The 18574-nt window shown below is 34.2% G+C and overlaps 1 long non-coding RNA gene and 1 pseudogene across 1 annotated transcript in view; both read right to left on the bottom strand.

The window, feature by feature from the left end:
• Positions 1–18574, bottom strand: part of LOC138939448 (uncharacterized) — a 188168-nt gene that overhangs the window by 150838 nt on the left and 18756 nt on the right. The window lies entirely within an intron of this gene.
• Positions 824–16811, bottom strand: LOC138939496 (uncharacterized; annotated as a pseudogene).

Raw genomic sequence — 18574 nt, forward strand, 5'->3', positions numbered from 1 at the left:
TATCAGAATTAATTCGTGACGAGCGTTAATCACAATTCGCTTATAATCTTCGCAAAAACCCAATAGTATGTTTAGCGGCATGCAAAAGTTGAAGTAAGCTTCAAAAACATTATGCGACATATTCCACGCAATATTTTCCAAGATTTTACCTTTCTCGGTTGTTAGAGAGATATTTAATCGTTTTTAATCGTGGAAGTTATTCCAACGTTTCTGCTGCGGTCAATCTCCACACCGTCGAATTCATATTAAAGTTCATCAAACATAAACGCGACACAATTGTTTCCCAATACCACTCTCGCCCCTTCATCTACTTTATGCACCCTCAACTTTCCCTCGACGTATAGAAAATTTCACATTATAACGTGTACAAATCTTGATGTTGTATCGGTATCCGTATCTCGTCGCTATATCCAAGCGTTGTGTTGGCGTATGGTTTGTACGTATGAATCTCAATCTTCACGATACGATCGTTAAAGATTGTCTCGCCTCCGATATTCAAGATGTCAATCATATTGTTCAAGTATTTCGTATGTCGAATCCCAATGAACTTGAAAATTCGCGATTCAACGCGCTGAATTTCTTTTCAGCGTAACCGGATATCTGATTATTGTCACCCGATACCGCAGCCACTCGCCTTCTCGCAAAAATATTATCCCTCGTAAAGATATTGTCTCTCACATGCTCCGTGCTTCCGTTCAACACAAGCATTTCATTTGTCGCACGTTATTATTTTTGCCGCCGCCGTATATGCAATCTTACGGTAATTTCCTCTCCTCCAAAATCGAGCAAATATTCTTCTTGAGCAACAATGTGTATCGTTAAATCAGTAATCTTCCGTGCGACGATCGGTACTTTCAAAGTCCGTTAAACCAAGCTTGTAATCGTCATCGTTTAAATCTATAGCCGGAAAGTAGCTTACAGCAAGAACGCTACTCTTGCCAGTTAACGTAATTGTGAGTAACATCCTGAAAAACTGTCGAACGAATACTGAGTCGAGACGGTCAGGCTTTAAATTCATATCGATCATCGACCGTTTGAAGAAATCGTAGACACAATTGTCCACAAATACTTCGATTATAATTTTGATAGGCCGTGTGATTGTATTCTATATTTGCAACATTCTGTCCAAAATATCGCACTAATTCCTTAGACGGTCGAAGATTTCCAAAACTATCAAAATGTACTATACGATCTCCCATCTTTGCATACGCTATCCAATGAGTACCGGAACCATCGACGTCATCCAAATTGACGATAGCGTTCTCATTTCGTCGTACGTCGTTTATCAGTAAATTATTGCGCATGAAATTGCTTCTAAAATATGGTATACGCATACGTCTTGTAAGTTGTTTCAATTGTACATTGATTGTTACACCAGCAAGCATTTCTATCGATATTTTGACGGTTTTTTTTCTTAGCCGCTGTTGAGAACCCTCATCCACGCTTATATAGAGCGAGGTAGAGTCCGTGACCATGGCGCGATTATGACGTTGCATTTCTTTGAGCTGGCGTTGCGCCGCCTTGCTATTGTTCACCGTCTTTGCGATTCCCGCTGCTCCGCCAGCCAACGTACCAAGAACTCCCAATAATGATAAAATTGGTAAGATACCATTGCGCTTCGCTATAGGATGTATTCATTTTTTCAGTCTTTTTCTTCATCAATAATTTTTTTATTTATATACATCGAATTTTGTCTTTGCTTCCATAGCTGTAACGGCCACTCTTTCGTCAAGAGTCGAATCTCCCGCGGTAATACGTGTTCGCGTTTTCGTGGCGAGTATATTATCCGTATTGTGTCGTTGGCCGAGATTGTTCGGTAATAAGCTATGTCGTGCTCGCGACACGCGGCATCCAACGGATTGATACCCCGATCGCCTCTAGCCAATTGTGTTTCTAAATGAGTTCCTGATCCGCAAACTTTAGACAAACGCTAGACGATGCGTGTCCTAGAGTCGAACGAACAAACTAGGGCCCCAGATAGGTCAACGACCGGAAGAGTCGCTCTTATTCTATCGAAAGACCGTTTCTATCGAAATCCTTATTACCCGGGACGGGACCTTGTGCGATTTCGGATAACAGGGAGGAGGTCAGGTTAATTACTCGAATTTAAATTTTGATGTTACATTTATTCAAGAAAAATAGAAATAAATGATATAAAAAAAAAATAAAAAAAGGAACATTTAATTCGATTTACGAATTCTTATTTTAACAATACATTTTCTTAAATTCTAATATGTAGTTGTGTTTGTGTATTTGTATATTATGTAAGTCTTGCAGAGTTAGCTTAAGTTTAGTGAAATTTCCAACAAAATTCGGGTCTACGGACGCTCGAGCCAATTCCTTTTTAAGCCGCCTATTGCGACGGTTACGTGAACATTTAGTGGCCGCTCGGGAAAACCATTTTGCTTTTTCCACTAAGGAAAGATTTGTAAATGAGTAATAATAACAATAATATTGTATTGTAGGAAAGAGATGAGAAATAATTCTTGGCGTTTCTGTTTTAAACATTATATCCGGATAATAAAAGTTGTTATTTAAATATTAGGTATATGAAAGTAGATGACCTTTATATTTTGTTAAATATATATATTTTTTTATTTATTAGTACATCTATTATATCTCTCTTTTATTACATAGTTAGGCGAGGTGAAAGCCACAGAGAGGGACTGAATGAAATAGCGAGTCTCTCTGCAAGAATATGTGTGTCTTGATGAGGAGAAGGAAGCCACGGGTCGCTCCGCGAAATGCAGGTGACACTCGGTGACGAGTAAGGAAGTCACAGGTCGCTCCGCGAAATGCAGGTGACCCTTGGTGACGAGTGAGGAAGTCACGGGTCGTTTTACGAAATGCAGGTAACCCGCAGTGAAGTGAAGGAAGTCACGGGTCGCTCCGCGAAATGCAGGTGATCCTCGGTGACGAGTGAGAAAGTCACAAGTCGCTCTGCGAAATGCAGGTGACCCTCGGTGAAGTGAAGGAAATCATGGGTCGCTCCGCAAACTGCAGGTGACCCTCGGTGACGAGTGAGGAAGTCACGGGTCGCTCCGCGAAATGCAGGTGACCTTTGGAGACGAGTAAGAAATCACGAGTCGCTGTGCGAAATGCAGGTGACCCTCGGTGAAGCGAAGAAAGTCACGGGTCGCTCTGCGAAATGCAGGTGACCCTCGGTGACGAGTGAGGAAGTCACGGGTCGCTTCGCAAAATGCAGGTGACTCTCGGTGACGAGTGAGGCAGTCACGAATCGCTCCGCGAAATGCAGGTGACCCTCGGTGAGAAGAATGTGAGAGAAAAGACTTGAAGTAATGTTTCCGCGAAGGGGTTAAATTTATTATCCAAGAATCATTTCAGAAAAAGAAAAAAAGAAAAATAAAAGAGATGGGAAAATTTAATGACTTCCTATTTATTGAGAAACTTTGTTAAACGTTGTTAAACTAAACCACAAATAGTTTGCGGGGCGAGACGATCTTGGTTCGTGCTGTCAGGTAGTTACAGGTGGTCCCGCAACACAATTCAGAGTCTTAATACACTGAATAGTTTTCCTTCTCACTCACAACTTAACTTTCTAAGGCTATCACAATGGCGGATAGAACTGCGAGAATAGGCTTGAAGACTCAATAAGTCGGAGCGAGTTGATGCCAGACTTAGTTAACTAAGGTTTTTTTTATATCGAGAGCCGAAGACGAACTGATTTTTCTGAGCCAGGATTTCGCATATGTCGAATCATATACCCGTATTCATAGTCCTTCCTTATTTTAAGGACGGAGGAAGCCTCTATGAAGGATTCCTTGAATCTGCAAGGCTACCTTGTTTCATAGATGGACCTCGAGTCTCCCTTTCAGAAGGAAGGAATATTTTAGGGATTTTTAGCGACCGACTGGAGGTAGCACCGTTTTATGCTGCCTACAACTAATTTCATATAATACATATGAAAACTTTTTCGTATCTTCAAAAAATTCCACAGGATTTTCCCAATCGCGAATGTATCTTTTCGGAATCCGCCACAGAATCCGATTCTCTGGATTTTCGTCTTCAAATCCATTGTCAGAATCATTTAAAAATTCATTGTCCATTATCCCTTTTTCCTTTATATACTTTCAGTTTGAGAGCGCGACAACAAATAACCACAAAACCACAAATGTAACGAAACTAACTTTTGGAGGTTATATTTGGTTATATTCTGCGTATCGTTTGCTAAAAAGGTCGCATCACTCCTCAAGGAAGCTCGTGACCTTCCTTGAGATAAGGGAGCCAATAAGATTCCTTGTTTGGTCAAGGAAAGTTTATGAAACGTGGAACGAGGAACAAGGAATCCTTATTCCTCAAGGACGGACTATGAATACGGGTTTTAGCGTCTCTTCGCGTACCCTCTCCATTAGGCAAGCAATATTCTTTTTTAACCAATCAATTTTTAAATGATGCCTCTCATGAGTTGAGGGTGTCTCCCTTCCAAAAGAAAGTTTGAGAGGTTGCGCCTATTGATATAGACTTTTGTTTTAAAAAAATTAAGTCTCGCCCACTGGAGAGTCCGCCATGATCGGCCAAGTTGACAGTTTTATTATTCACTTGAGTTTTATCTCAAGCAGATAACGCGCAAGGGTGATCTAGCAGGCGAGCATATGGTGTCGCGAGTTTCAGTCGCGGCATATAGTTACATGTATAAAATATGGTTACTCTATCTAAAGTGATATTTCTTAGAAGGGCTTTTGTTCGAGACTTTTCCTATAACGCGTTTTCACTAGAGGGCTTCCAAGAAAAAAAATTATTTGATCTATTTATTTATCTCTTGCATGCGCACGGTTTAGATTTCGAGGTTTCTCATGGTTCGAGTATCTTTTAGTTGCTGTTTAAAATTCTTGGTCTTCTAGGGCCTTTGTTCTAATATTTATCACGCATTGTTTAGATTTTGAAATATTAGTCTCGCCTGCTAGATATTCCTTTAGTTTATTGTTATTGTTGCTAAGTGCAAAGAGTTCCAAAGCATAGACATTTAATATTACATGAAAGAAAAGAATCATGGAGTCCACCGGACATAACAATATGTTTGGGAAGCTTGTCGCACAATCGTTCCACGTAGCTACCAAAGGCTTGCTGTTTGATAAGGGACCCGAGAAGTTTCTGGTTTCGGGGGGTGTCGGGCCGAACAGCTAGGATTCACGCACACTCACCCTGGTCTGAGCCGCACCTCACAAATATTCCTCGCACAAAAGTATTTCCATGCTTGGTTGCCGTTGATAAGTTCCTTGTCGTTACAGAGAACCTTGAGAAAACCGGGAGAGTCTTTACTTGATCCGATCCGAGTCGCAAAACCGAATTCCGAGAGATTTTGTAAATTGTTCTAAAGGCGACGTGCGTCACGATAGACCGGTACTCACAGAATGATCGAGAATCTCCGGAAGGATCGATATCGACGCAGGAGCGCGGATAAGATCCTGACAGCGTGCTTGTGATTGGGTGATAGCATGGCGCGATGCTAGTTAGATTGATAGGACAGGCTTCGGGATTGGGTTAAGGCCGCGTACAAGAGTGAAAAGGAAGAGAGAGAGAACACTAAAGAGAAGGACCTGAGTGAGTGAGATGCTGTTGAGGAGATTGCGTAAAAGGCGCGAGATTTTCTGAACACTTGCAGTAAAACAATTTTGGGAATAATCTGTAACTGCTCGGTGGTAAGCTCGAGAATATTGCTATCAACTGATAGAAGAAGAAACATTTTTGAAATTGAGCGGTTTCGATCCGGTGCACTTCTATAAATAGGATCCCGATGATTCATTTTCCAAAAATCTGATTCGAGATTCGCGAGAGCAACCATGCGGTTCTTGCGACAAGCGACGATAATCAAGGTGACAAATTTTGACGATAAAACACGAGTAACGTCCGAGAAAAAAATACACAATCATAGAAACATGCTGCCGATTACTATACGCGGTATCATTTGAGAGTCCTTCGAATTGTGGTAAGACTAGCATGTTGATAAGTTTGACAGCAAGTCCATACGGTGTACGTTTTGAGAATGTGTACGTATACTTGAAATCGCTTTAACAACCGAAATACCGATATTTGGAAAATTTGCTATTACCGATCGACAAAATTGGTAATTTTACATTCTCTAAAAATAGTGACGTTATTCCATCGAGCGAGGCGCTCCCGAATTCCATTTTTATTTTTGACGACGTGGCGTGCGATAAGCAAGATACGATAAGAGAGTACTTCGTAATGAGTCGAAACTCGAGGGTCGACTGTTTCTATCTTTGTCAAACGTATGCCAAGATACCCAAGCATCTCATACGGGACAATGCAAAGAACCCCGCACTAATCATATGGAAAATCTGTCCCGGTCAAATCAATTGGTTTTTACATATGTTGTAGCTTATGACCTACTGAACACAAGATGTAATGGGCACAAAGCTCAATAATGGACAGTTATCGAGTTATAACCAGTCAAACATGAAAAATTCGGACTGCCGAATAGTCAAATCTCGGAAGGTATTGATTTTTTTGAAAAATGTTTGAAACAAACATAGTAGGGTTTTACAAAATCTGTTAGTTGGTGACATTATTTGTGAATTTTGAATGACCTTGAAAAGCTCCGTGAACAAAAATCTTCCACAAAAATGCCTATTTTTTATTATATTCGTGTAGCTAAATTCGAGACGTTTTCAAAATATTTTTGATGAACCTTTTTTCTACTAAAACTTCTTGAGAACTAATATACACGATTTACCATCTCTGATTATGAGCGTAGAGTTATGTGTAGAGCGCTCGATTCGTACAGCTAGAGCCGTCAGGCGACTCATCCCCACTGCTACACTGCGGGCGGTATACTGTACGACTCGCGGATAGATACCCGGGGTGCCTCGCTGTTGCTGCGCATGACTTGGCGCGAGACACTACCGTGTCTCTTGATACTCTATCTGCAATCTGTGAGAAATCATATTGGTTGATATTGCTAGCGCAGGCATTGTCATCACTAAGCGTATCTATTCTAGCGTTATTGCTGCCGAATGCTATTACTTTCTGGCATTACTACGTCCGATATTGATATTATTGATATCAGTGTATTCTGTTCATTTTGGTCTCAGGAATTATTTCACCAGAAAAGTTTTTAATATCTAATCAATCTGATATTGCTACGCAATTCGATAATAAAGTATTATCATGGCTTATAGACATGGAATCCATTGTTATGTTTGCGATCGTGCTTTTCAAGCTCGACAAATGGTACGAATCAATGGCGATAATGATGCAATTAAAAAACAAATCGCTATTTTTAGGCGAACTGGGCTGGATAAGGAGCCTATTCAAAAAATACTACGGGAGTGACGAACCGTGGGGTCCTTATCTCTGCTGTGACACATAAACATTTTTGTTCACGGAGCTTTTCAAGGTCATTCAAAATTCACAAATAATGTCACCAACTAACAGATTTTGTAAAACCCTACTATGTTTGTTTCAAACATTTTTCAAAAAAATCAATACCTTCCGAGATTTGACTATTCGGCAGCCCGAATTTTTCATGTTTGACTGGTTATAATTCCATTATTGAGTTTTGTGCCCATTACATCTTTTGTTCAGTAGGTCATAAGCTACAACATATGTAAAAACCAATTGATTTGACCGGGACAGATTTTCCATATGATTAGTGCGGGGTTCTTTACTGATTTTATTTGAACAAGATGGTACAAACTTGAAACATGTATACAACGATCATGTAAATAGTGACATGTCTTACGACGATTTTCGTGCATTCTGTCAGAAATGTTGGCGACACAAGTATAGATTTGTAGTGATTGATAAAAACAGTTTACAGACTAATGGACGATATCGAAAAGAATTTAACGATTTTGCAATATCGTAAAGGAGTGGCCTTCACTTGGACACAGTACAATTGGACACGATGCAAATGGACACGTTACAAATGGACACGAGATTGTGCACACGGTTCAATTGGACACAGTGCATTTGGACACAGTAATTTTGGATACAGTAGCTTTTGGACACATAAGAAAATACGCATCGTTTACTTGGACACCGCTCAATTGGACACTGTTCATTTGGACACCGTTCGTTTGGACACAGAAAGATGCGCACACGTCGCTCATCCGAATTATATAAAATAGGTTCTCTCTATTCATTTCACCGTCGCCGACAGTCATTAATGTTAGTCTCGCGTTTGTAATAATTGTATGTTGTGAATTATCGGGATTTTTGCGTTCACGTGATCGATATTCCGACTCGCGCAAAGTATTGCGCCGCGCGACTCGTACACCACAGTCGTTATCGATAGTTTCCATATTGTTCCTGTGTATTGTTAGCGCGTGTTTTGTGAGTATTGTAAGAAATTAGTCAGGAGGAAGCGAAATCCTAAAAATTCGTACCATAAATCTATCGGGTGTCTTTGAGCCCGCTATTAGTTTCCGCGAGTCATTCGAGCTAGAGATTAGGCATTTCAACGCAAAGGTCACCGTCATTGTTATCGAGACGTATATCGGCTTACCGCGAGCCGGACCAATGGACCGATTTGAGTCGTGCAATCTAGTATTTTCTATTATATCGAAGCGGATTCACGAGCGCGCGTAAAGTAGGTACCGGCGTATTCGAGAGATTTCTTTAGTTGTCGCGGCCTAATTAAGTCTCGTACGGCGGAAATCCTCGCGGCCGAAAAGTCGAGTTAAAGCGCGTAAGACGCCCGGTAATTTGATACTGTTGCGCACGGTCGTGCCAATCTCCGCGGAAATAATATATCTTATTCGCCTGTAAAATAATTACTGTCATCCAAGGCTATTATTTATACGAACGGCTCTATACTCTTGTTTCTTTCGTTTTAAATATATTATTGTTATCTTTGTTTGAACCGACCGAATGCTCATTTTGGCTCCCGTGTTCTCGACTCTCAAGATTTCTCCTGTCTTCCCCGAACCCCCCCCCCCCTCTACCATTTCGGGTATACTGAATAGCCGCGGAATTTTGCCGTCGCGTTAATTATCGGTCGCGCGATTGTCTTTCGGTGTTGCGTTTATCGTGAATGGTGGTGCGGCCTGCCGTACCTGGCGCCCAACTTGGTTTATTTTGAGATACCGTGAATTTTTGTGGATCGCGAGATCGATATTCGAAATACGCGCCGAAGGTGTACCGTGGGCATCGAAGAACCGCCCGCCGAATAAATAATTATTACTTAAATAATTTAAAAGAAATTTACGGTTACAATATATGGAGTATGATATATATATATATATATATATATATATATATATATATATATATATATATATATTTTCAATATTCCTAAAAATACACTAATAAATAGCTCGTTTTAGTTAATTTTATGAATTTTTTGCGAGATTCCATATAAAAGAAAAAAAAGTTTGAACTATTAAATTATTATTGAAAAAACGATTGAAATCTATTGAAAACCAATAGTATTTAATCGATTTTTGCTAATATAATATTTTTTTGCAAGAGTTCCTTATTGAAAATAATATTAGAAAGTTTCTGGTTTATTACATGAATATTATAATAATACAACGTTACGCGTAAGATCTCTGGAATGTTAATAGGATGAATTTGGGCGAACATTTTTATGTTGCTGGGAGGTTAATGGCAGGTTAATTAATCTCCGTGGAATGTTACTATTTTATAATTTAAAATGACTGGAACCTTATTGGGATGTTGATGTTCTGTGAGGGATGTTATTTATACTCATCTATATTTACATATGATGCATGACAATTAACTATATTTATCTATTTTTTTTTAATAATTTATAAATTTTTATAATAAATTTATAAATACATTTATTTTTCAATGGAACTAGAAAAATTTTTCAAGTTGTTAAGATTTTGATAAAGTCTGCGGCAACACATCTATTGCAAACCAATATATTGCAATCAATCCTTGTTTCAATACTAGAAAGAACAAAATAATCAATATTATCAGTTTTAATAACAAATTTCTTGTGTCAAATATGTATACCAAATAGCATTCCGATAGATAGAAAAATACAACATAACAAATTTATTATTTTCATTAACAATACTAGAACATGCTTCATTTATTTCAAGCAATGCATTCGCATCGAAATAAAAATTAACTATAATATGTTGATTTGCAATAAACATGATGCCATAGGCTTTGTCAAAATCTTATCAACAGCTTGAAAAATTCTTCTACTTCCACTGAAAAATAAATATATATTTATAAATTATTCATAAGACATGCATTAACTTTACAGACTTCATTTTACCAATGTTATTTATACTTATCTGTAATCATATGATGCATGACGAATAACTACATATATGATGACACTCCTTTAACAATTTCATTCAAATATATTAGATTCTTGTGTGCGTATGCCTATATTACTGTTTGCAGTTATCCATACTGGTTTTTGACAGATATATTTGACGTTAAATTTTCCGAAGTGCAACATTATATAGCGTAGCACTTTTTCATTTATAAAAAAGTAAAGCTGCAGAATTCTTCCTGATACTTCTGGATAGTTGAATCTATAAAATACACACACACATATCTTATAATAAACATATTATAGAATATACACATCTCTTTCTTATAAATATATGTATTGCGATGCTTTGTTCTGTTTATACACGTAACATAAATTACTTTTGTAATGTTTTAGTTTTCTCTAATATAAATAAGATATACCTGATCCAACTATCCACAAGTATTACGAAGAATTTTGCATCTTCACTTTTTTATAAATGAAATCATACGAACACTGCACTCAGCATTTTGCAAACTTAATCTATATCTGTCAAAAGCAAGTATGAATGCAAGCAGTAATATCACGAAGCGCCGTTAACGCAATCTTTCGTCAAAGACGCCAACCGCACAAGAATACATTGTCATTATTACATGTGTGTTGTGTACGTGTATATATACGTGTAGCATAATACCACTATATTCTATGCATGTGTTGTATCATATATAGCGGTAAAAGGGACGACGACGACGATGATGATGATGGTGACGTTTCTTACATGAAAATTTCCACATTTCGACTTTGCTTCATAATACCTCTGCTTTATAGAACATGCAGAGAGAAAATAAAGACACTTTCCTTATATAAATCGAACTCAAACTATCGATTAAGCCTATCAAGAATTCGATCGGTTCAGCCGTTATTTGGATCTGGTAATCTAAAGTACTCTCAAGAAATAAATCTATGAAAAGAATTGCAACATATATATATATATATATATATATATATATACATACATACATATATATATATATATCTACATATATACTGGGTGGTCCATTTTAATCCATCCAGTCGAATATCTCAAAAACCAAGCCCGGAAGAGAAAAATGTTTCAGACAAAAGTTGTTTGGTTTCGAGGGGCCATAAGATGGTACCATTGGTTTGACCTTGGAAAATCATTTGAAGGTCATGTGAAGGTCAACTTTAAAATCTTAAATAGAAACCCCCATTTTTTATTTAGCATTCTTGTAGCTGACATCGAGAGCTTTCCAAAACACTATAATAAAGTATTTTTTCATTAAGTACTTTTTGAATTATTTTATATTTTAATCTGACATATTTTGATATAAAAAATAAAATATTTCGTAAAATATTCAGTTTTCGATAATTTTACCGTAATACTTCTATGTACAGAATAATAAGACAAATTAATTAGTGCCAACAAAAACAAATAATTGTTTAAAAAAATACATTGTAAATAATTTTTTTAAAAACAATTTTTTTTATACTAATTTGTCTCATTATTCTGTACATAGAAGTATTACGGTAAGATTATCAAAAACTAAATATTTTACGAGATATTTAATTTTTTATATCAAAATATGTCAGATTAAAATATAAAATAACTCAAAAAGTACTTAATAAAAAAATACTTTTTTATAGTGTTTTGGAAAGCTCTCGATGTCAGCTACAAGAATGTTAAATAAAAAATGGGGGTTTCTATTTAAGATTTTAAAGTTGACCTTCACATGACCTTCAAATGATTTTCCAAGGTCAAATCATTGTCACCATCTTATGGCCCTCTTGAAGCCACACAACTTTTGTTTGAAACATTTTTCTCTTCCGGGCTTGGTTTTTGAGATATTCGACTGGATGGATTAAAATGGGCCACCCAGTATATCATCAGTGCAATAGAATGAATATACATATAAAGTATCGAAAGTGAAAAAGTAACAAATTGTCAAATCTAAAAAGTGCCCGTATCTCTTACACGTTGTATATTATTGTAGTTTATTCTGTTAGCTATTATTCGGCTCATATTATTTATCATTGTGCAATTTTGAAAAATATGTAACATTTCTATATACTATCCCAGTAAACACAAAGTAACAGTAATATAACATCAATATTATAATTTCCCACTCAACAATGTAATTGCAATATAACATGCCTTGTACGTAACAGTTACATTGTTGAGTGGGAAATTATAACATTAATGTTATGTCACTGCTACTTTGTGTTTACTGGGATTGGTATATATATGTTCATATGCGCATAAATAAACATAAAGTTCACAAAAAGTGGGCGCCCATTAGTCTTGTTGCATTACTGCTTTTGTCTACGAGAGGTTAGATAGCATTTTTAGGCCGTTTCTCAGCTGTAAAGCGATACGCTAGAGCTAGAGGAACAAGAATAGCGTGATCGTTGATTCTTTTCTATCTTTCCTCTCTGCGGTACATCCACGCGAACAATGCAATCGTGTGTGTACGTATACGGAAAATTATTACAAAAAATTTTCTTTCGAATTATACATCCTCTAAGATATACTTTGCAAATCAAAGGAATTTTAATCGCATTTAACATCAACAATATGATTTGATATTATAGTATATAACACTCTTAACAAACTCTATAATAATGTAATTTGTGATATACAATATTCAAAATTGTTGAACTTATTTTGAAAATCAGGTTCCTGTTAATAAAAATAAAATGTGTTTTAATTTCATAGAAACTGGTGAATCTGTGAGTGAATCTGTCTATAACATTTCTATAAATACAAGATTGATTTTATGACAAATACTATTTCAAATTACAAATCCTTATAAATTGAATTGCTTCTAAATACTTGGCTAGTTAACTATTAATTTCATTTAGTTTTTATTTTTAAACTTTTTTTGCGTACATGTTGGGATTTTGTATAATGTCCATCAGTTGTACTTTTACCTTGATGAAAAATTCCACTAATAACTTTATATATATTCGCACCAATACATATCTTTTCTGTAGATACAGCTTTAATTTTTAAATCTGTTGCTTTAATAATTTTTGTATCACTAATTTTAAATAACGATAATTGTAAGATAATAATACTTTCTGTTATTATTATATCAGTCTTTTCAAGTACAGAGATAGCATTACAATTGGAACATATTTTTTTAACATTTTTCCAATGTGAAAAATTATAGTGTATTAATTCTTGTAAAGTATATGATTTTTTTAAATTTTTGAGTAATTGGAGCAATAATATATAATTTGTATAAATTTTTGTGTTTGTATAGTTGCATACCTTACATTGTAAAGTTATATTTAATTGGTGCTCGATTATACTCTTTATATTATTTATTATATTTATATTAGTTATTAATAAGATGTACAATAAACTCACTAATATCTCATTGAATTTTTTTCAAAATTTATTGATCTCCTACCAATTGGCGTATTGCCATTATATTAATAGTTTAATTGTTTGACATGTAACCAAATCAATAAATTTTCTTATAATATTCCTATGCTCAAGACGAAGCAACAATTTTCTGAGAATAGAAGAATGAAGTATACATTGAACTGAAACATTAGCATAACAAGATATATTATCAACATTTAGAAATCCTCTTATATGTCATAAAATAGAATCATTAATATCCTTATTATTAACTTGACATTCCAAGATATTTTTTGATGATATTGCCCAAATTGTATCACGAATCTTGTGATCACGTTGTTTTAAAATATTAATATGTATAAGATCTGGCCTGTTTTGTGTTTGCAATTTATTATATTCTACTATAGCTAACTTATTTGCTTTTACAGAAGAGGGATCAAAATTTATAAGGTGCAATTCATTTAGGGTAGTCACTCGTGAAAGAGCGACATATACTTGTTCACAACTGAATATAGAATTTCCAGTTTCCACAACAGCATGTTTTAAACTCAGACCTTGACTTTTATGAATAATCATACCATAACTTAGACATACAGGAAATTGTTTTCTTATAACAAATGCTCCATCCATTACTTCAAACATTCTATAATATGTTCTATTCCTGATGACACTATTATCTTAATTATTTCTACTTCATTATCAATTGCGCTACGTATAATTGACGTAATTGTACCAATCGTATCATTTACAAGACTTAAACTAACATCGATATTTCTTCTAACCATTACACGTGCTCCTAATTTGAGTTGTGATTCTTGCTAATTCAGCTGTTCGAGAATTATCTTCATCATCTTTATTTAATATCTTTATAACTTTTTTCTTTAAAGATGATGCACATTCTACCAGATCTTGAGCAACGAGTTCTATCTTATCCGAAGAAACACGATTTAACATTGCAGTATTCAAAATATCATATAATGCACAAGTTCGAAGTAAACAAACAGTATCCATTGGTAAATCTTGTAAATAATTACATAATTCTTGTATCGGGCGTCACAATTAGTTTCTCTAAAATCGATTTTCTTTGTTTCTAAAATAATTACGAATCTGTAACTGTTCCAATTCGAATTCTCGTTAATATATCTCGATAAGAGTTATCACCTTGTTGTCGCACATTAATTTGTAATTCATCATAACTAAATAAAGACCATAAATTTACAGAACCCATTGCACCAATATATTTCTCAATTTTTAATTTTGATAATTCAATAAAAGGCGGATCTTCATGCACAGGTGGAAGTTGTAATAAATCTCCAAAAAGAAGTATATGTTTTTTGCCGAATCATCCATTATCGCAATCCATGATATTAAATATCTCTGTTAATCGCAGATGTATGTACATTAAAGTAATATTTGAAATCATTGAAACTTCATCGATAATTATTAAAACAACTTTCTTAAATTCCTTTCGTATAATTTTAAGGACTATATCAGAAAGTTATATTTGGCAGTACGGCCGTGTTCTACCGTAATTAAAATAATCTATGAACAGTAAGTTCATCGATATTAAAAGCTGCTATACCGGTTGGTGCAGTTATTACCTCTGTGTCTTTTTCAATATATTTTTGAATCCAAACCCTAATAGTTTTTATCAAGAAACTCTTTCAATACCACCTTCACGGCTTACACAAAGTCTAAGAACTTTGCTATTATCATCAGCAGTAATTCTATCAAAGATTCGTTTTTTATATATTTTTATAATATTTAATTGCGTCACCATTTCATCGATGTTGATATCAAATTTATTGCCAACAACTTTAAAGTCCCCCATAGCTCCTTTAACTTCGACAGGAACACTTTCTAATGCACCATTTTGAAGACAGTCATTTTTTGTAATTTATGATATTTTTTTCAATTAATTCTTTGATATTATCCATATCTTGCTGAATGTCGGTTATTTTTTCATGATACTGAAGAGCATCTTTCAATTTATATTGTGTTAATGAAAATGCTTCTGCATAACTATCACATTCATTCTTTAATTCACTAATATCTCTCCAAGATTGAAATAATAACAATAATGAAAAATAGTAACGTTCTGGTTGAGTATGGACATTATATTTGTGATGATTGATAAGATATCAAGATATGATTGATAGTTTACGTTTCTTTAAATATAAAGATTCACTAAGCACATAATACTTTATTGCCTTGGAAATTGGTTTAATTTTTGTAATATCATACCATTTTACATAATCATACAAATTAGTAAATTCTAGTTCTTTAGGTCTGCTTGGATAATACGTATCAATTAGAGAAGGACAAAAAATATCCATAGATTCAGAATTTAGCATTTCAATCCCTTTGCGAGATTTAAGTTATCTACTTCTAATCATATTTACATGTAACCATCTTATAGTTGTTTCATTGTCAATACCATATAATAGTATTCCTAATAAAGTGTTAGCAGCTTCGAGAGCTGCACATTCCCTATGATTCAACATATGCATTCCAATATTCCAAAGACAACTTCTCAACGATTTTGTTGAATTCATCTTTTCATCTTTTGTATCTTCTGCGTTATTACTCTTTTCTGCTTTGGAAACATATTTCGTAGTATACTAAGTTAATAACGTAGATTTTTCACCTACAAATTGAATATCCATATTTCCTTCCCAAGCAGTAAGAATAGCTGGATTATAATTATTAATATTGACTTCCTCTTTGGATCATGGCAAATCGTAAAATCTGCTTTTTGTTTTCAATTTTCTTCTATCCGCTATTGAAACAGCAACGTCTTTAATTTTTAAAGTATCTGTTACGGATCGTGAGAAGCTAAACCTGCATACTTTTAAAAAATCTACTTTAGTTTTTTTGGTGCGCAAGCAGTAATTATTATGTTTATGTCGTTGATGTGTATTTACACGTCGATATAATTCAGGTGATAACTATTTATTTGGAATTTTACAAGTGACATATTTTAAAATGAAAGATGCAACATTTTCATTAGAAAATGTACCAATTATCGGAGCATTTTTTATCCAAATTAACATGAAAATGTTACATATCTCTACCTGGATATTCACGACGCCAAAAGTAATGAGTGATCTCTTCGATTGGATTATCAGGTGAACAAATAAAATCAAGTTGATACAGGATCGAGAGCAATAAGTTTGTTTGCAGATTTTTGATTGGTAATTGGTTCATTCATTTCTCGAAGATATTCTATCAAATCGGTCCATAACCACTTACATGGATTGATGGTAAGAAACCAAGTAGCAGGTCCATAATTACATATCATACAATGCAAATTACTTCTAGGTATTTTCCAATATTGTTCTGTATTCCGTCACTTTGAAAATATAGTATTTAAGTTAGATTCAAGCTGCTGGTTAGATAATTGCTCCAAATAAGTAGCAGCTGTATATCTTTCACGAGGATTGGTAACATTCATTTTATGAAATATTCCACTATTTAATTGTCGCATATTGTCATATTATCATGTAATAAATAGAAATGATATTGTATATTTAACCAAAATTGTGAGTGTTGCGACATAAGCCTCGTTTTAATATATTCAAAATCAGTTATTCGGACTTCTATCTTCATGCTGTTCATTCGCATTATATGGATATAAATCAGAAAAACATTTTATATCCAAATCTTTATTATGATTATCCAATGGAATATCTTGAACTTTTATCATTTGATAAAGTATAGTTGCAGATTCATTTATTCTTTTTTCATACATTGGATATATAGTAAATTGTTCATAATACTGATCTGTTTGCGACATTTGAGTCAATAATGCCTTGCATTCTTCCTTAGAAGTATTATCTTTTTCATTTTCCTCATTATCTTCCCCCAAAGTTTTGTCATGAAGTTCCACATCATGTTCCTGAAACTCAACATCTCGTAACTTGGAATGCAACAAATTTTCAGGAGATGTCGGTAGTATAATATCTGAATATATAGGATTATTTTATTTTAACCATACTAAGGCAGTCCATATTTTTTTTACATCGACTAATTTTTCCCAGATTATATTTGCTTTAGTTGGAATACCACGAATTAATATATATAGCTTATGATTTAAATTAATAGGTTCAGTCGAAGAACAAATCTTGTTTAACGTTTCGTTTAACGACAATGGCAAGTGGTATGTTCTACCTTTCACTTTTGATATCATTTCTCTGTACGATTTTTATTTATTACCGTATACGCTCTTTGCATAAGCTCGTTGTATAAGAATTCGCTCGTAATTATTTAATATTGTTATTTCTTTTGGTACTGGTAGCACTTCGAGCTTATTGATTCTGCATGTTAGTGGCATTTTATTATTTTTGAAATATCGATTACAAAAGTCGCAAATAATATATTTTTCATTAATTTTTAATTCTATATCATTAATAAAATTCCAAACTGTTGTATCATTTTTCTTACAAATTTTTTTCATGACAATATCTCTTTTGAAGCAATATTTTGTACAAGAATTACAAGCAAACTTTGGAAAATCTATCAATCGTTTCGTAAATCCTGTAAAAGCTAAGTAATATTGAGAATAAATTTCATCTTCATTTAAATTAATTTCCACATTAACCTATGTTACAGTTTGTCCTTTTTGTTGAGCCTCGATTGCAATATCTTTTAGAATGTTTATATCAACATCATTTAATGCTTTATATAATTTATTTAACTTTTATTAAAATTAATCAAATTATATATTAATCTTTTAATATATCGAATAATGGGGAGATACCATTTCAATAGATAAAAATCATGATTTATACATTTTGTAGTCGATATAACAGCCATGAGAATGACTTAGTTTATCTTGATGTATTTGATTGTAACAATTACAGTGACCGGCACAATAAAGTGATCATATTATATCGCATATAAAAATCTCTTAACAATAATGTTTGTAATAGAAAAATATCTTATTATTAGGTTTTGTTTGAAAGATTTAT

Source organism: Polyergus mexicanus, unplaced genomic scaffold (assembly GCF_030449975.1).
Source record: "Polyergus mexicanus isolate NDT 795.1 unplaced genomic scaffold, iyPolMexi1.0 SCAF_14, whole genome shotgun sequence".
Classification (NCBI taxonomy): Eukaryota; Metazoa; Arthropoda; class Insecta; order Hymenoptera; family Formicidae; genus Polyergus; species Polyergus mexicanus.